We start from the raw sequence: 20,243 nt of genomic DNA, 5'->3' as shown, positions 1-20,243 counted from the left end.
TCCCAGGAGAGGATTTCACTAGAGTGCCCACTGGTTTCTCCACTGCATCCCCCCATCCCCCAAATGAAAATACTTTGAACAAATCCCACACCGTAATCCACTACTCACAAACCTATGACAGAGCGCACACTTACCACTCATGGTAAAATTTTACAGTTATTGAAGAAAAATATATGTCTACGTTACCTGAGTTCAGTTTCACCAGTAGAACTGTTTATAGAACTAACAATAGCGGCCTAGAAATTCTCTCTCTACTAACAAAGCGACTTCTCGTATTAATATCACTCCACTGCTAATATCAATACCAACAAAACTTCACAAAATTATTAGCTAAAACCACTGAAACACTCAAAGAAGTTAAAACACTGAATGAAAATTTTACTGAAATATTTCGCGAGAAACAAGAAGAAACGTCAGCTGAAAACTGAAGCACGAAATTTACTAAACGACTTCAATGCACAGAAAACTAAAAAAACACAGCGAGCGAAAGTTTCCAAAAGCTTATTAAATCGGTATTTCGCCACAAATAGCACGAAACACCGCTGAAAACTATTAAATTTAATAACTGTATAACAGCGTACAAATAACTTGGTTAGTACTTCGCTTTATACCCGCTACAGCTGCAACTGCACGCCGCAAAATGTAAACACACTACTGAGGTGTGTGATTTCGGCCTAGACCGTGCGGTACCCATACACCCGCTTTTTGAATCTTCTCCAGTGCATTCAAATTTCACGCGATGGTGGAATGATCACAGTTCATCACATTTGCCAGTTCTCGAGTACAACCCGTTGAAACGATCATCAAATATCCCTATACACAGTACAAACGTTTTTGACTTCCTGCGCCGCTGCAATTCCTCTACTGAACTCTAAAGAATATATCGCAAAAGTTCCGACTTCTCCACTTGGCAATATACGGCCTGGAGTCCACAGCTCCACTCACGATCTCCATATGCCAAAATGACAATATGTGATCCTAAAATGTAACAGTGAACTACAAATAAATTATTACAATCGATAAATAAATCCATAGCTATCGGAATACTAATAAGCAAAACAAAAACGCTACGAACTTATGCACCATCCTAATAACAGAGCAGTATGTACAAGCTTACTTCTTCCTTCCACCTCTCCTCCACCAACCTACACACACGTAAATAAACACAAAAAAAAAAGAATGGTTCAAATGGCTCTAACACTATGGGACTTAACATCTGAGGTCACGTCCCTTAGACTTAGAACTTCTGAAACCTAACTAACCTAAGGACATCACTCACATCCATGCCCAAGGCAGGATTCGAACCTGCGACCGTAGCAGCAGCGCGGTTCAGGACTGAAGCGCCTAGAACCGCTCGGCCACGGCGGCCTGCCGTAAATAAACAGAAATAAGCACACGTACAGAAAGAGAATTATAGGTACGTCACCGTCTGTAAAGTCATCAATTTCCCATTGCTCGTAAAGTTATTCTCTTCAGTGTCAATAGCGGTTAGGCTCCTGGCCGCAGTATATCAACGGTAGAGCAGTCCAGAAAACAATAAGCGTTCCCGCCGGCGCGGCCCACCTGGACAAAACGGATTTCCTATTGATCCGCACCTCGCTGGAGAGCCCTTCCCCGTAAATCTGAATTATCAGCGAGCCCGGCCGTGCCGCGCATACATCTCCGGTCACGGAACAAGCCCATTAGCCACCGGCAAGTTTTATGGCTGCCACCGATTCCACGGGGCGCGCTCCGCTCTCGCTATATTAAAAAACCTACACTACCTCCCAGCCTATCCCACCGCCGGGCTCATTAACGGCTATCTGATGGAAGACATTACACATTAAAGGCACCAGAGTTACTGATGTGTAATGGGGAAGCTCGTTTAAGCAGAAACCAACTGCATTACTATAAATACACTAATGTATTACTTCAGGACGCGACCACTAAGTACATGAGTTATCAACCGAAGTCACACTCCTTAATCGGACATGTTCGTGCTGGATATTTCAAGCCCGTGCCTCCGACTAGACAAACGGGAGAGACAAAAGAAGCGGGAAACAATACGGCTTAGAGCAGAGCACTGATTATCTGCATACCTTGTAACGATACATGTATGAATACCAGTATCGTTATCTCACGATCAGTTTTCTTTTCATGAATTGGCAACGCGTGTATTTAGCGTCGACAATCTGTACGAAGGCCAATGCCGCAGTTACAATGAGTTATTTGTGCGTATAAACCACCTAGCAGCAATAGTATGGAACAAAAATTGTTCAAATGGCTCTGAGCACTATGGGACAACATCGGAGGTCATCAGTCCCCTAGAACTTAGAACTACTTAAATCTGACTAAGCTAAGGACATCGCACACATCCATGCCCGAGGCAGGATTCGAACCTGCGACCGCAGCAGCAGCGAGGTTCCGGACTGAAGCGCCCAGAACCGCTCGGCCACAGCGGCCGGCAGTATGGAACAGTAAAGAGGCACCACGTGCCGAGAGCTTTACTATAGGGAGCTGTCACCTAGCGTCAAAAAACATGAAGTAATATAATGTAATCTTCTCAGTGTTGTGTACAAAATTTATTAATTTTTAAAACATTTAATACTGAGATTTTGTTACATGTAAAAAAAAAAAGCATTAAATATTCTAAATAGCATTGTGTCTTTATAGAGAGAGAAATGGTTGTGAATAATTAGCTATGACGTTGCATAGAGGATGTACCGCGAAACAAAAACGCCGTGTGAGATCACCTTTTTTCTTAGTCACTGTTCGGAAGTGCCTTACGATGTCGTTGTTAAAAATTTGATAGTGAACGCAAGTGATTCATTGTGGATCAGAAAAGTGCATTAACTACGCTATTTGTGAAGAAGCTGTCTACTTAAAAGCTGTACGTCGAAGGAAAATCAAATATTAAGAATCCAGCATTACAACGGTGATACAGACCTCCGAAGGCTCCTAATGGATGCTGGTTGTTTTTTTGCAGCAGTTTGTATGTGTTGCAAGCTACGTTCAAGGGCTAAGTGTTTAACCGCAACAGCTTTGTGAATTTACATTAAGGTTTCCAACGGAGGCAACCGTAAAGCTCACTACAGCAACTCAAGGACGTGGCCAAAGGGGGAGAGAGGCCTCAGGGATCCGGACCACCCCCATCACCTAAATGAAACTGCACACGGCACAGTTGCCATTTAATCAAATTAAAAGGTATTCTGATTTTCAGCTATACGACGAGAAAGCAATTTGCACTTCTGATGATAAATATTACCAACAATACATTTAAACTACCGATATATCAACAGCACTATCGGCTATCGCCCGTCCCTACCGACCCATGACCAAATTCTGCACTCCCTGAGAGCAGTTTTTGTTATGTTAAACTGTTCATTTCTTACTTTCAGTTGAATTTAACGTAAGTGCTGCCAATTATTGTTTTTTTGCTGTGTACTGTTGTGTTAGTTTCTAATTAAGGATAAGATTGTAACAGGAAATAATAGGAAACCTGATATTGATTCGTCCACTAACGTTACGGTAAGTTAAAGGTATGTACCATTGCTATAAAAGCGCAATTACCTATCTACAACTACGTAATGTTAGCACTGGAGTCGTTATTTGAAGAATTGACTTTGAAATATTTAATTTAATTTTGCAAGGGAGCGGAACGGTAAAAATCATTACAAACAATAAAAATCAAATTCAGTGCGAATAAATATATTTGCATTTGCCTGTGTCGCCAAAAAATCGCATTGGTCAGCAAAAATAACGCCCAAATGGCGACGGTTTCACTTCTTTAAACAACTTATTGGTTCAAATGGCTCTGAGCACTATGGGACTTAACATCTGAGGCCATCAGTCCCCTAGACTTAGAACTACTTAAACTTAACTAACCTAAGGACATCACATACATCCATGCCCGAGGCAGGATTCGAACCTGCGACCGTAGCGGTCTCGCGGTTCCAAACTGCAGCGCCCAGAACCGCTAGGCCACACCGACCGGCATTAACAACTGCTCAACATTCTATCATTAGTAGCCAAATGGAAATATGTCGCTTAATTTGGTCATCTAGGTGGTACCCAGCTATGAAAATAATTTAGGATAAGCGCGATGGCATGGGTTTGTGGAGAGCGAAAGGGGTATGTGAGGACAGCATATCCTACAGTTCGTAAGTTTCTAAAATATTTTTTTCAGTCAGCTGCTTCAATTCGTCCGAGCTGACAGCACCCTACGTCTCTCCACCGCACCCCCACCTCCACCCCCACTCTTCGGCCAAAATCTATTTACGTTCTTGTAATACTATAATAACTGAAGCCAGGAATGCCATGCACAATTAAATCTTAAAACATGCATCCATCAATGGTCTATCATATGGACAAACACGCAGAATTAAAGGAAAAACTTGCACTATCAGAATTACACCATTTGCTGTGATACATTTTATTTCTAAACAATGTACAACAAACAGGTTTTTTTTTCTTCTTTTTCAAATTCTACACCCACTGCCGTACTTTGCGCGTTGCGGCACTAAGCTAATATTCCCTGGATTTGCAGGAGAAGTGGTTCGACTCCTTCCGCCGGCAACCTTGAAAACTGTTTTCTGTGGTCTCCCATTTTCAATTTAGGCAAATGTCGGGGTTTTTTTCTGAAAGATTTCAATTTCCTAGAAGATGCTTAAATGAAGAGAGCTGCATGAACGACAAGCCGAACATCTCTTCGAAGGACTACTGATATATCATCAAGTTTTACTACAAGAACGATGCTCTACTGTGAAATGTCCTATTTGTAACAACCTTGGAACAGCGAGTCCACCCATCACAACTCTAAACAAGCGTTACACAAACATCAACGTGTCTTGCACACCGTAGAGAGCTTCATTAGCATGAAGGCCGTATAACCATATTAATACGTATGTATACCAACTGATTTACGAAGTCGCATACATTGAAACTCTAGCTGAAATCAATGCGTGAATCAATGTTAAGATCCCGAAACTGTAGGTCATATACTTGTGTATTTTGTTTTGTTTAATACATAAATTTGGTTGCTGTAATTTTATCCTGAGTGTTGAAATGTGAGTGTTGTGGTCTTCAGTCCAGAGACTGGGTTGATTCAGCTCACCATGCTGCTCCATCCTGTGCAAGCTTCTTCATCTCCCAGTACCTACCGCAACCTACATCCTTCTGAATCTGCTTAGTGTATTCATCTCTTGTTCTCCCTCTACGATTTTTTTCCCTCCACGCTGTCCTTCAGTACTAAATTGGTGATCCCTTGATGCCTCAGAACATGTCCTACCAACCAATCCCTTCTTCTAGTCAAGCTGTGCCACAAACTCCTCTTCTCCCCAATTCTATTCAACACCTCCTCATTAGTTATGTGATCTACCCATTTAATCTTCAACATTCTTCTGTAGCACCACATTTCGATAGCTTCTATTCTCTTCTTGTCCAAGCTGTTTATCGTCCATGTTTCACTTCCATACACGGCAACACTGCACACAAATACTTTCAGAAACGACTTCCTGACACTTAAATCTATACCCGATGTTAACAAATTCCTCTTCTTCAGCAACGCTTTCCTTGCCATTGCCAACTTACGTTTTATATCCTCTCTACATCGACCATCATCAGTTACTTTGCTCCCCAAATAGCAAAACTCATCTACTACTTTAAGTGTCTCATTTCCTAATCTAATTCCCTCAGCATCACCCGACTCAATCCGATTACATTCCATTATCATCGTTTTGCTTTTGTTGATGTTCATCTTACATCCTCCTTTCAAGACACTGTCCATGCCGATCAAATGCTCTTCCTGGTCCTTTGGTGTCTCTGACAGAATTACAATGTCGTCGGCAAACCTCCAATTTCTTATTTCTTCTCCATGTATTTTAATTACTACTCCAAATTTTTCTTTTGTTTCCTTAACTGCTTACTCAATATGCACACTGAATAACATCGGGGATAGGCTACAACTCTATCCACTCCCTTCCCAACCACTGCTTCCCTTTCATGCCGCTCCACTCTTATACCTGCCATCTGGTTTCTGTACAAACTTAAATAGCCTTTTGGTCCCTGTATTTTACCCCTCTCACCTTCAGAATTTGAAAGAGAGTATTCCAGTCAACATTGCAAAAGCTTTCTCTAAGTCTACAACTGCTAGAAACGTATGTTTGCCTTTACTTAATTTATCTTCTAAGATAAGTCGTAATGTCAGTATTGCCTCGCCTGTTATAACATTTCTATGGCATCTAAACTAAACTTCCCCGAGGGTGGCTTCTACCAGTTCTTCCATTCGTCTGTAAAGAATTCGTGTTAGTATTTTGCAGCTGTGACTTATTAAACTGATAGATCGGTAATTTTCACATGTCGACACCTGCTTTCTTTGGCATTGGAATTATTATATTCTTGTTGAAGTCTGAGGGTATTTCGCCTGTCCCATACATCTTGCTCACCAGATGGTGGAGTTTTGTCAGGACTGACAATCCCAACACTATCAGTAGTTCTAATGGAATGTTGTCTATTCCCGGGGCCTTGTTTCGACTTAGGTCTGTCAGTGCTCACTCAAATCCTTCACGCAGTATCATATCTCCCATTTCATCTTCATCTACGTTCTCTTCCATTTCCATAATATTGTTCTCAAGTACATCGCTCTTGTATAGACCCTCTATATACTCCTTCCACCTTTCTGTTTTCCCTTCTTTGCTTAGAACTGGGTTTCCATCTGAACTCTTGACATTCATACAAGTGGTTCTCTTTTCTCCAAAGGTCTCCCTAATTTCCCTGTAGGCCGTATCTATCTTACCCCTCGTGAGATAAGCCTCTATATCCTTACATTTGTCCTCTAGCCATGCCTGCTTGGCCGTTTTCCACTTCCTGTCGATCTCATTTTTGAGACGTTTGTATTCCTTTTTGCCCGCTTCATTTACTGCATTTTTATATTTTCTCCTTTCGTCAATAAAATTCAATATTTCTTCTGTCACCCAACGATTTCTATTGGCCCTCGTCTTTTTACCTACTTGATCCTCTGCTGCCTTCACTACTTCATCCCCCATTCTTATCAATTGTTCCCTTACGCTCTCCCTGAAACTCTGTACAATCTCTGGTTTAGTCAGTTTATCCAGGTCCCATCTCCGTAAATTCCCACCTTTTTGCAGTTTCTTCAGTACTAATCTACACCTCGGGCATGGATGAGTGTGATGTCCTTAGGTTAGTTAGGTTTAAGTAGTTCTAAGTTTCTTGGGGACTGATGACCACAGCAGTTAAGTCCCATAGTGCTCAGAGCCATTTTGAACTATTCTACAGTTCACAACCAATAACTTGTCTTCAGAGTCCACATCTGCCCCTGGAAATATGTTACAATTTAAAAACTGGTTCCAAAATCTCTGTTTTACATTACATAATCTATCTGAAAGCTTCTAGTGTCTCCTGGCCTCTTCCATGTATACAACCTTCTTTGATGACTCTTGAACCAAGTGTTAGCTATGATTTAGTTACGATCTGTGCAAAATTCTACCAGGCGGCTTCCTCTTTCGTTCCTTTCTCCCATTCCATATTCACCTACTACTTTTCCTTCTCTTCCTTTTCTTACTATCGAATTCCAGTCACCCATGACTATTAAATTTCCGTCTCCGTTCTCTGATAATTTCTTTTATATCATACGTTTCATCAATTTCTTCGTCACGTGCAGAGCTATTTGGCATATAAACTTGTACTACTGTGGTAGACGTGGGCTTCGCGACTATCTTGGCCACAACAATGGGTTCACTATGCTGTTTATAGTAGCTTACCCGCACTCCAGTTTGTTTTATTCATTATTAAACCTACTCCTGCATTACCCCTATTTGATTTTGTATTTGTAACCTTGTATTCACCTGACAAAAAGTCTTGTTCCTCCTGCCACCGAACTTCACTAATTCCCACAATATCTAACCTATCCATTTCCCTTTTTAATTTTGTAACCTACCTGCCGGATTAAGGGATCTAACATTCCACGCTCCGATCCGTAGAGCGCCAGTTTTCTTTCTACTGATAACGACGTCCTCTTGAGTAGTCCCCGCCCGGAGATCCGAATGGGAGACTATTTTACCTCCGGAATATTTTACCCAAGAGGACGCCATCATCACTTAATCATACAGTAAAGCTGCATGTCCTCGGGAAAAATTACGTCTGTAGTTTCCCCTTGCTTTCAGCCGTTCGCAGTACCAGCACAGCAAGGCCGTTTTGGTTAATGTTACAAGGCCAGATCAGTCAATCATCCAGACGGTTGCCCCTGCAACTACTGAAAAGGCTGCTGCTCCTCTTCAGGAACCACATGTTTGTCTGGCGTCTCAACAGATACCCCTCCGTTGTGGTTGCACCTACGGTACGGCCATCTGTATCGCTGAGGCACGCAAGCTTCCCCACCAACGGCAAGGTCCATGGTTCATGGGGGGTAATGTAATTATTTAGTGAATTATTTAATATTTTTTTGGGAGAGAAATCCATCAGATAAACAGATAGATAATACGATAGTACGTACTTCTAATTTTCAGCTACAGATTTAATTTTATGTAGAAATTATATTAATGAGTATGTTGGAAAATCGTACCAACTGTTAAGAAATAATTTGTAATCGTCTGGGCTTGCTGTGTAATAAATGTCTTTCAATGACGGAGTAAATTTGTATGTCCACTTACGCTGGTTTGAGTATTGTTCTTATTTTAACTATAGGCATCATCATGTTATCTGTCATAGACCATCTTATAAACTTCGGTACATTTGTTGGATTACATGTGAGTTACTTGTGAATAATATTATTTTACATACGTTTTCAAGTCCTGACTTTCATCGTTGTTTCTGCTATCGCCTATTTGTTACTGATAGTATTTTTAAGTTAATGTAGCAATAATAATCAGTTTTGTAGTATATTCTGACTTCTCGTTTAGTAGTGGGCAGCAACAAATCTCAGACTGTAGTTGTTCTCCGATATTAATACTTCTGTTGTTATTTGTTTACTGATCATATTCTTCCATTGTTATTCGAGTAGTAATCAGATTGTGTTATGTTCTGAAGTTTCATCAATAATGGTCAGAAATAATACATTTGAAATTTCGTCGTAGCAAATTATGTCAGATGACCAGGGATATCATATGGTTACGTCTGCTTGTTAACAATTCTATCAGTGATGTTATTGGATTATATTGAATGTCTATCTGTGGAATTGCCTATGTAAGTTAAGTTTTGTCTCTGGTTGTATTGCGGTTTATCCAGGAGCTTGGTGGATAATGCCAATAAAGATTTGTAGTAAGTGTTTATATTTTAGGCCAATTTGTTCGTTGAGGTTTAAACGTGGATAGTTTTTTGTGTATAAATATAACTCAAATGCCTCCAACAAATTCATCGTCGGTCCTTTTGGTGTCAGGTACAAAATATCAACACCATTTTCCAAAGGGTCCGTTGTGTGTCGTTCATATTTTTCCATGTAGTCTAACATGTTCTTTACATTTAGTGGCGAAGTTTTTACCTGTTTGTCTTATGTAGAATTCTAACAGTGTTCGCAGTGAATTTTGTATATACCTGGGTTTGAGTGTATTGGTGGTTTCCTGTTGCATGACTGTATTTTTGTTTTGATATTATGTTGAGTTTGGTAAGGAAAACGTAAATTATTGTTTCTTAGTAGTGCACTAATTTTGTTCGATATACTTCCCAGGTATGTGGTAGATACATATGGTTTTTCTGTGATGAGTGTTATAGTTTTACGTCGCGCCGGTTTCGTATATTTGTTATGTAACTTCGTGATTGCTTGTGAACTGCATTCAATCTGTTGTGCCACGTATTGCAGGATTCTAATTTATTTTTGTAAATTGTTCTGTTCTAGAGGCCGGTTAATAATTCTATCGATCACGGTGTGAAAGTATGCGTAAGAGTATTTGTGTGGTTTCGGGTGTCAGGAATTTGCACTGATAATCTTATCAGTTGTTTGATTAACTTTTAATGATTGGGATTCACAGTCATAGAGTGCACATGGACTTAAATGTGTGATAGATTATTAGAACGATGGTAACATCGACAGTTCAATACATATTTAACAACATATTACGATGTAATACGTGTCGTACTCATCGGATCTTGTGGGAGTCTCACAGTCAAAAGGCTGCATTTTGATGACGACATGTACTCATGTCAGATAGTTTTATATTCTGACAAAATGTAACTTTTGCAGTGTTACTTGAAAATGGCCATACGGCCGAAATTGCAATAGTAACAATAAATATTTTATAAAGTCAGCGGTAACTATGATGTCTTTTAAGAAATTATCAGTTGTTGTTGGCTTTCGGTATAATTCGAATCAGTTTATTTCTGTTACTCTTACTTATGGTGAAGTCGAGGAAGTTGATTTTTGTTTGTAGTTCCATAATCAAGTTCATTTTGGGATGCAGAGTGTTCAGAGCTGCGTTTATGTGTTCGATGTTGTCATATCTCTCAATTGAAGGTAGATTTTAAGAACAAGGATACGAGTATTGAAGCTGACAGAACCAAATAGTTTTGCCAATACCTGAGGTATCGATAGTTTTCTTTCTTTACTAATGAACCACGTATCGAATGTCTTTTTTTTTCTTTTTTTGTACGATCCTGTGCCCCTAGTGGTAGCAAAGTAGACGGTAACAGCCTGTGGGACGCACCTGGTGATGATCTCGACGTCGCGCAGTCGCTGCAGCAGCTGCGGGGGCGGCGGCGGAGGTGGCTCGGAGACGGAGGCGGCGGCGGCCCTGGAGCCCTGCACGAAGCGCACGCTGCCCGCGCCGACGTCGGCCGGCGGCGCCACCTGCGCCAGCGAGCGCGGCCGCGGCGCCGGGGGCGGCGGCTGCGTGTGCTGTGGGGGCGGCGCGGCGGCGGCCTGCGCCGGGGGCGGCTGCTGCTGCTGCTGCTGCGGGGGCGGGCCCGAGCCGGCGCCGGCGCCGTAGTGCAGCCCCAGCAGGCCGAGCGCCACCAGCGCCAGAGCGCCCACCAGCGTCGGCTTGCGGCGCCACGACGCCACCCCGCGGAACACGCGGCCCGCGTACGTCGCCGCCACGCCCATCGACGGGCCGCTGAAACACCGCGAACACGAACACTGTAAACCGCGACACTCCTAGCGGCGAGTCGAGGGAAAGGTGAGTCGTAAGTCTCCGTACAAATGGCGACAGTGGTGACTAACGAGGGATGAATCGAATAACCCCCTACCTGAAACTTCCTGGCAGATTAAAACTGTGTGCCCGACCGAGACTCGAACTCGGGACCTTTGCCTTTCGCGGGCAAGTTATCTACGATCTGAGCTACCGAAGCACTACTCACGCCCGGTCCTCACAGCTTTACTTCATCCAGTATCTCGTCTCCTACCTTCGCAGGAGAGCTTCTGTAAAGTTTGGAAGGTAGGAGACGAGATACTGGCAGAAGTAAAGCTGTGAGGACCGGGCGTGAGTCGTGCTTCGGTAGCTCAGATGGTAGAGCACTTGCCCGCGAAAGGCAAAGGTCCCGAGTTCGAGTCTCGGTCGGGCACACAGTTTTAATCTTCCAGGAAGTTTCATATCAGCGCACACTCCGCTGCAGAGTGAAAAACTCATTCTGGACCTTCTTATCTGTTACGAGTGGTACTGTCCGTCATGCAGCGTACAGCGCAACGCACAGAATGCAGATAATCCACGATAGCGTGACAAAAATTATCAGCAATTTAAAAAGACAAGCTGATCTGGAAGGGCAAAGACGGCAATAGATGGACTTTATTTATTTAGCATATGGCGCTACACACATGGACACTTATGACATTATGAAATTATTTGATAAAATACACTATAAAATACCTAAGTGAAGAATACAGATTCAGATAAAACATAATACACAAACACAATAAAAAGTAACATCACAGCAGATATTTTGCGTTACACAAGTCTTCACAGTCTGACGTCCAAATTGGCGATCCATTTGAGACAGGGCGGTGTGGCGTTGAAGAAGTCAGCCCGACTACCCTGGTAGGCTCTTAATTCACAGTCCTGGGCGATGTGCTGTATTGTTTGATTAGTTGACCCACAGTCACAGCTAGAACTGGGAAGCTTTCCCCACTTGTGTAGATTGTGCGCACATAGTCCATGTCCTGTTAGAATTCTATTTTGGCTTTTCCATAGCTGTCGTGGAAGTTCAAAGCCCTTAGGTTTCTCTGCTGGACAGATAAGTTCACGGTTGTCAGGGGAGGCACTATCACTCCAGCTCTCGTGCCACTTAGTATCCATGCTGAAGTTTGCAGCTGACAGTTGTTTGGCCAATCTTAAAGGGGGATTTCAGGAGCGGAGTCGTATTCTTCCCAAAGTTGGGACATCTTCATGGATAGGAAGTAGGGGGTTATTCATTATTTTTGTGTTTTACTTCGTCAGGCCTTCCTGTCTTCGCAGGGAGGGTGGAGCTATATGACTAAGTGTAGGAAGCCAATATAGTGGGGTAGTTTTTATGCATCCAGTTATGGTTCTCATAGCAGCGTGGAGCTGGGTGTCCACCTTGTTTACATGCTCGCTGGTTAACCACGCTGGTGCACAGTACTCGGCTGCAGAGGTTCGTAGTGTGTCTGCTGCTGCTCTCCAGTTACTACTGCAGAGCCTCTGAATGAGGCTGTTCCGGAGCTTATTTTATTGGATACATTTTCCAGGTGTTTTTTGAAGGATAATGTCCTATCTAGAGTGACCCCCAGGTACTTTGGATGTGGCTGATATCGCAGTTGACTGCTATTCAATGTACCTTCAGCTCATATCCCGCCATTCTGTTGTTCAAATGAAAACAGTTGACTTCAGTCTTGGTGGGATTTGGTATTAGCCTCCATTTGGTGAAATACTCATGCATTTTGTTTAGGTCAGTTGTGACGATGTTTTCAGTGTCTTCAAACTGCTTGCTTTGGATAGCTAGGGCCATATCATCAGCATACCTGAACTTCTTTGAGATGGTTTCAGGTGATGATAGATGGAGATATGTGAACACACGTGTTGGCTGTGATGACTAGGGATCGGACAGAGGGACCTGACGTTGTGTCTGCATCGATGACACTCAGCCACAACAGCGACCTGCACATTTGTCGCGCTGACAACTGTCACCCATACTAGCAGCAGATGTTCCAACATCTGGCTATGGAAGATTCTGGCCGTTGATTCAAGTTCTGCGAGTGGCTACTAAACATTCACGAGAACTTTCCTTGTTTAGTTAGTTCTATCCTTTTTTCCGGATGAGGCACATTTATATGCCAGTCATGAAGTGACAAAGAAAATGTCAGATACTGGATGGATAGCAACTCCCCAACAGTTTCCTAGACAATGGATCTGTCGGCGTGGTCTACCAGATCTAATCCCAAAGGCATTTCATCGTTGGGGCCACTTAAAATCAATTTTGCACCATCGTAAGGCACATAATGTGGCCACCGTAAAGGAGATTCACGTTATGTGGGTAGAGCTATTATCATTGTGTGTTGACACGGAAGTTGAGATATGTGGAACCTGCCATGCAATTGTAGCATCCTATGATCACATTAGCATTAGTCACCAGTTTGGCAAGTTGTGAGGAGACTTCGGTGCAAGGGAGCAGGCAGCCATACTCATGATACGGAATGCATCAAATATCCCGAAATGAGGACAGTTGTGAAGTGAGAAACATAGAGAGCATCTTTAAACCATTCTTAGGCTTGAAATTTATTAGGCTAAATTGCTGTATCCAAACAAAACGCTGGTAAGAAAAATCTCATTGCTTCCATTGCACTGGAATGGGCAACAGCTGCAAATTATTGTGCTCTGCTATTTTATTCTAATATTCCACTCGGATATATTCTTTGTTTAATGGGAACCCGATTTGGAAAATTTAGGTGGCTTCAACTTCATGCATTTAAGCAAAAAAACTGAAATAAAATACATCCGCAAGTACCGGGAAGTTATAATTAAATTTTCCCTATTTAATAGGTTACAACACGGAAACCAATTGCCGTACGAGTACCAAACTTGGTAGCATTAATGTCAAGGACATGGGAAAGAGAAAAACGGCAGAATCAATTCAACTGAAACACTTTTAACGTGTTGCTACGGTACATCATACCATTACATACCGGTCCATTCTTGCTACAAAATGGCTCAATATGGCGCCCATCAGTGTCCAGAAGAGTCTGAAAGCGCAGGAGTGCATCCTGCACAGCAGAACGGAGTATAGTGGCTACCTCTCTAGATATGCTGCGCTTCAGATTAGCAAATGTGCGAATGTTCCTCTCGTATATCTGTCATTCATATAGCCCCACAACCATAAATGACAGGGAGTGAGTTCAGGTGATCGTGCCGGCCAAGCATTTGCAAACCATCGGCTGGCAATTCGATCGTTGCTAAATGCTTTTCGGAGAAGCAGGTGTACCTCACGAGCTATGTGCGGTGAGGCCGCATCTTGCATCAAAACTACTGAGTTTAATGCGTCTCTTTACAGTAGGGCTGGAGTGACGTACAGGCGAAGCATATAGCAGTAACGCTGCCAGTCATACCGCACATCTTTGGTCCTTAAGCGCCAACAGGTTAAAAAAAGGGGCCAATGTTAAACGTAGCTGTGAACACACTCGACAATTCTGTGTGTTCACCTCAAACGTCACAGAAAAATGAGCTCCGTCTGTCTATAGGATGGTTCAGGGCCAGTCCTCGTCAACTTCAATCCTTGAGAGGAAATGGAGAGCGTAGTCAACAGGTCGTTGCGCGTCCTGTGGTGCATGCTGCTGTACAAACTTTATCTTGTACGGATACCATCTGAGAATCGTTCGAAGCACGAAATCGTTTATATAGATGAGAAACAGCACAGAGCCTATAACAATACCTTGGGGAACGCCAGAGATCACTCCTGGTTTACTCGATGACTTTCCGTCGATTACTACGAACTGTGCTCCCTCCTGCAGAAGGAAATCACCAATCCAGTTGCATAACGGACACGATATTCCACAAGCAAGCAATTTGACTCAGAGGCGCTTGTTAGGTACGGTGTCAAAAACTTTCTGGAACTCTAGAAATACGGAATCAGTTATAAATCCTTTGTCGATAGCACTCAACATTTCGTCTGAGCAAAGATCTAGTTCTGTTTTAAAAGAACGGTGTTTTCTAAACCCGTGTTGACTGTGTGTCAATAGACCGTTCTCTTCGAGGTAATTCATAATATTCAAAATCCTGCTGCATATCAAAGTTAATGATACGGGCCTGTAATTTAGAGGATAACTAATATGGTCTTCCTTGAATATTAGTGTGACCTGTGCAACTTTCCAGTCTTTGAATACGGTTCTTCCGTCGAGCGAGCGGTTGTATATGATTGTTAAGTATGGAACTATAACATCAGCATATTCTGAAAGGAACCCAACTGGTATACAGTCTGGACCGGAAGACTTGCTTTTATTCAATGATTTAAGTTGCTTCACTACTCTGCTTCTAAGTTGCTCAGATTGGCACATTGTTGTTTCGAATTCCGGAATATTTGCTTCGTCTTCTTGGTGAAGGGGTTTCGGAAGGCTGTCTTCAGTAACTCTGCTTTAGCAGCACTGTCATCGATAGTATTTCCATCGCTGTCGCACACGGAAGGTGTCATTATCTGTTACACTTGCGAATAGCACGTGAGAAGACCAGCTGTCTGAGAGCCTACCAGAACTCTTCAGGATGTCACGTACCGTTAATTCCAAAACCTCACGCAGGCTTATGTTTAACAAGTCGGGGTTTTTATTTTGACATTACTGTACATCTATTCGCTACCGAATTGTCCAACGGTATGACAATGACGAAAACTTTCATTTTAACTACGAACTTGTATTAACTTCACAACTAAATTTTACTTAAAATTAGAACGGCATATCACAAATTTAGTAGAACTCAATTCAAATAAAAATCATTCACTGCAATTATTTTTAATTTCAGTAGGTAAGGGGCAACTTTGAATACGTGTTCTACAAAGAAACTACATCAAAACAAGTCGTAATTCACCACCAACAGCTGCTGATAAAAATTTCTCTATTATACACCCAGCTTCTGTCCACAGATCATCATCGAATATCACAAAATATTTGCAACAGCTTATAAGGCGATATAAAATCAAAGGTGTCAGAAAATATCAAATTCACAATCCGTCATTGTTGTCACCTTCTTAAAAGTGTTGTAAACTACTTTCTCTCCTTTGGCTTATAGCTGTTTTTTCTAGTTGCCACTTCCACAGAAACGCATTATTATGTTCGCTTATCATTCCCCAATTATGTTGCAGGTACTATTTCAAGTACCTTAATTTAATTTCAGTTTGGTCTCGAAATGGGAAAGTTATGATCGTTTATGCGACGAATAAATTTGTTAGGTCATCGTCAGTGTTTTATGTTGTGACTGACCATTCGCAACTTTTTACAAACACAACTTCTATTGATGTAAGCTCACAACGTTGATGACTGATCAGCAAACGAAAGGTAACAATTTCGATTTGCAAACAAAAGTTCACTTCTAATTTTCCGAAAAGGTTCGTGGTAACAGACACACACGCTAGTAACAGTCCAATTCAGCGACGAAGGCGTAATCTTCAACGATCGCAGTACACGAGGTCGGCATCCAGCGTGAACTGAACATCGGGGTGTTTTTTTTTCTTTATTGTTATTTTCAAACCCGTACAAACAGGCAGGCTGTCAGCAGCATGGTACGCCGCTCTTCAGCCGCAGAGGAGATAAAGAAAGAACAGAAAGAATACACAAATGTGACATAACGGTGGGTCATAAAACAGGAGACACATAAAGACAAACACGGAGCCGTTCACACTTGACGGGAATTCACTACAAACTGTTGTCACGACGCACTAACACTGAAGATGGCGATGGCACAGGTGAACGATGGAGTATGACGGGAACACTGAACACGAAACACGACGGCACTCACGAGACACTGATGGCGATAACATCGGGGCTGGTTCTAGCCCTTAAATAGCAGTCTCCAGCCAATCAGGTTTTGGCGTAGTGAGACTTCCTGTAGGCCGTGCCTTGAGCCCTCCCTGCAGCAAGCAGTGCTCGGAATGTCTGTTTCCATTATCTTGTATGTAAATAGCCGGTGTTTACCATGGTGCTTTTGGTACGCCTTGGGCACAGACAGCCTTGTCCTCTGTGGTGTAATATGGGTTGCCGGCCCTCAGGGACTACCTTGGCTCCGCTTTAACATTTTATCCCTCCAATTACTCCTACTTTGCAAATATTTTCGAAGAATAGCAGCTGCGGACTGTTCTTGATCACTTTATTTCATGGTGTGAGCGTTTCCATTTTCTGTAGTACTCTTACTTGAAGGAGTGGAAATATCACATTCATCGTTTTTTAAAAAGAGTATTAATTTCACGCTGAAAATGTTTAAACCTTGCGTGGTTGTTTCATTATTGTTTCTAAGTCTCCCTAAATATTGTCTCTTCGGTGATGACTGCAGTATTCATCGTGTTTGAAGGTCAATAGTTATTCACAATTCTGGACAAGAGTGCCAAGTATTCCATTATCCATGGTGCCTTTACTTAATGCCTGCGTCGTTGTAGATTCCCCCTCTCAATGTCATTGCAGACGTCACCACTGTGCGCACAGGTGATATCTCATGTACCACTTTTTCAGTGTTATATGTAATTGTGTTGTGACGCTGGCAACCTAAAATTTTAGTTCTGAGATTCACATTCTTTAAATTTGTAAGTATGTGAATAAATTGCTACTCTTGATGTTCCCTCCACCACTTCTTTCACACATTAAAATGATTAACAAAACACATCTTACTTCAAACCGAACAGCAGTCTTCCTTGAACTGAGATACTTTCCCTCTAGTTTGTGTCCGCCTGTATAATGATTAGGCCAAGATTTTTAGCAACGACCCCGAACAGTGTCTTCGAAATGCTTTGTTTTCGTCTGAACTTTACCGTGTCTCTAATTTCTTGCGCTAATACGAAAGCTGATCACGAATGATCGGATGAATACAAATTTCTGCTTTCTTTGAATTTTAGCAATGGAAACATTACAAACTGTGTAGTTTGCCGATGTGGCGCACACTGACAAAAACCAACACCTTTAGGTCGATCATCAATGGCAGAAGTGTTGCATCGGTGTACGAAGAACGCGCAACGCGACCCGCCTCCAACTGTAAGCAAAAAGTCGCGTTGCGGTCGTGTTGTAGTTCCGTTGTGCCAGAGGGCGAACCGAACGAGGTGGCGCAGTGGTTAGACACTGTACTCGCATTCGGGAGGACGACGGTTCAATCCCGCGTCCGGCCATCCTGATTTAGGTTTTCCGTGATTTCCCTAAATCACTCCAGGCAAATGCCGGGCTGGTTCCTTTGAAAGGGCACGGCCGACTTCCTTCCCCTTCTTTGCCTAATCCAATGAGATCGATGACCTCGCTGTCTGTTCTCCTTCCCCAAACAACCCAACCCAACCCAGAGGGCGAACTCCGTAGCAAGTCGCAACTCGCTGCAAGTGAAAACAGGCGTGGGCGCAAGTTTGAGTCCACTCTATTCACTGACACGCACACCTACAGATGTCAGACACTCAAATCGGTACCAACGGTGTCGGCAGCGTATCAACCGTAACACCGGTTTAGTTCATTCTGCGTGCTGTCGTCCAGTAGAAGATGCGTATACGCTAGCTAAAAGTAGCATCAGAACTAAGGAGTACAGGGAAACCCCATCTGTTAGTAACAAATGCGAGGAACTGTGGTGAGTTGGCAGAACGTCGGATCGCCGTACTGAGAGACCCGAGCTCGAAACCCATTGACGGCGATTTCTTTTAACAATTTACGCAATAAGTAGTTAAATGGGAGAACATTTTACTGACATGAAAAAGTACGTTTCGGAGTTTGTAGCAATGTTCTTTTGGAAATCCGCTTTCGCTTCGTTAGCTGAAAGTAGAAAACCTATAGAGTAAATTTCTATAGATAATTGTAAGTAGGCTGTTTAGGTGTTTAGGTTTTTACGTTGGTAACGTCCCCTAGCGCTCTGTATGAAAATCAGTGGCTGTGCTGTGTGCAGTCTGTGGCTGGTGGGCATTGTTGGATTATTCGCCATTGTAGTGTTGGGACGTTGGATGTTAACAGCGCGTAGCGCTGCGCAGTTGGAGGTGAGCCCCTAGCAGTGGTTGATGTGGGGAGTGAGATGGCGGAGTTTTGAGAGCGGAGGATCTGGACGTGTGTCCATCAGAGAGTGTAAATTTGTAAGACTGGATGTCATGGACTGATACATATATTATGACTTTTGAACACTATTAAGATAAATACATTGTTTGTTCTCTATCAAAATCTTTCATTTGCTAACTATGCCTATCAGTAGTTAGTGCCTTCAGTAGTTAGTGCCTTCAGTAGTTAGTGCCTTCAGTAGTTAGTGCCTTCAGTAGTTAGTGCCTTCAGTAGTTAGTGCCTTTTATTTAGCTGGCAGTAGTGGCGCTCACTGTATTGTAATAGTTCGAGTAACGAAGATTTTTGTGAGGTAAGTGATTCATGAAAGGTATAGGTTATTGTTGGTCAGGGCCATTCTTTTGTAGGGATTATTGAAAGTCAGATTGCGTTGCGCTAAAAATATTGTGCGTCAGTTTCGTGTCGATCAGAGTAAGTAAAGAGAGAAATGTCTGAGTAAGTTTGTTCTGCTCAGCTGTTTGAAAATCAAATAATGTTAGAGGTTTATCAGCACAGTAATTCATTAATTTTTCTAAGGGGACGTTTCATAATATAACGTCTATCTCTATAAATGTACGCCGTAGGTTTGCTACGTTCAGCTAACGAAGCGAAAGCCAACTACCAAAAGAACATTGCTACAAACTCCGAATCGTCATTTTACATGTCAGAAAAGTGTTATCCAACATAACAATTTCACGGTTAAACTGTCAAAAAAAAAGTCGCTATGAGTGGGTTTCATACTCGGGTCCTTCACTACGACGACCCACCAATTCACCTATGACAGTTCTTCGCATCTGTTGCTAGCAGATACGCTTTCCCTGTACTCCGTAGTTCTGGCGTTACTTTCAATTAGCCTTTACGTATCTTCTACTGAACGACAGCATGAACTAAATCGGTGGTTTCGTTGATACTCCACCGACATAGAACGTTTAGTACAGATCGGAGTGTCTGACTTCTGGAGGTTTGGGTGTGAGCACCTGCACCAGCCGGGTTGGAATGGCTCTGAGCACTATGGAACTCAACTTCTGAGGTTATCAGTCACTTAGAACTACTTGAACCTAACTAACCTAAGGACATCACACACATCTACGCCCGAGGCAGGATTCGAACCTGCGACCGTAGC

At 42.6% G+C, this 20,243-nt stretch overlaps 1 long non-coding RNA gene across 1 annotated transcript in view; it reads right to left on the bottom strand.

The window, feature by feature from the left end:
* Nucleotides 1–10,939: 10,939 nt before the first annotated feature.
* The window catches only part of LOC126481166 (uncharacterized), a 325,817-nt gene continuing 316,513 nt past the window's right edge, over nucleotides 10,940–20,243 (bottom strand). The window contains exon 3 of the long non-coding RNA XR_007587526.1: nucleotides 10,940–11,039. This is a non-coding gene — a long non-coding RNA (uncharacterized LOC126481166). The remainder of the gene's footprint in view (nucleotides 11,040–20,243) is intronic.

This window comes from Schistocerca serialis, chromosome 5 (genome assembly GCF_023864345.2).
Source record: "Schistocerca serialis cubense isolate TAMUIC-IGC-003099 chromosome 5, iqSchSeri2.2, whole genome shotgun sequence".
NCBI classification, from domain to species: Eukaryota; Metazoa; Arthropoda; class Insecta; order Orthoptera; family Acrididae; genus Schistocerca; species Schistocerca serialis.
Note: the sequence above shows the minus strand (reverse complement) of the source record. Positions and strands in the feature narration are given on the sequence as shown.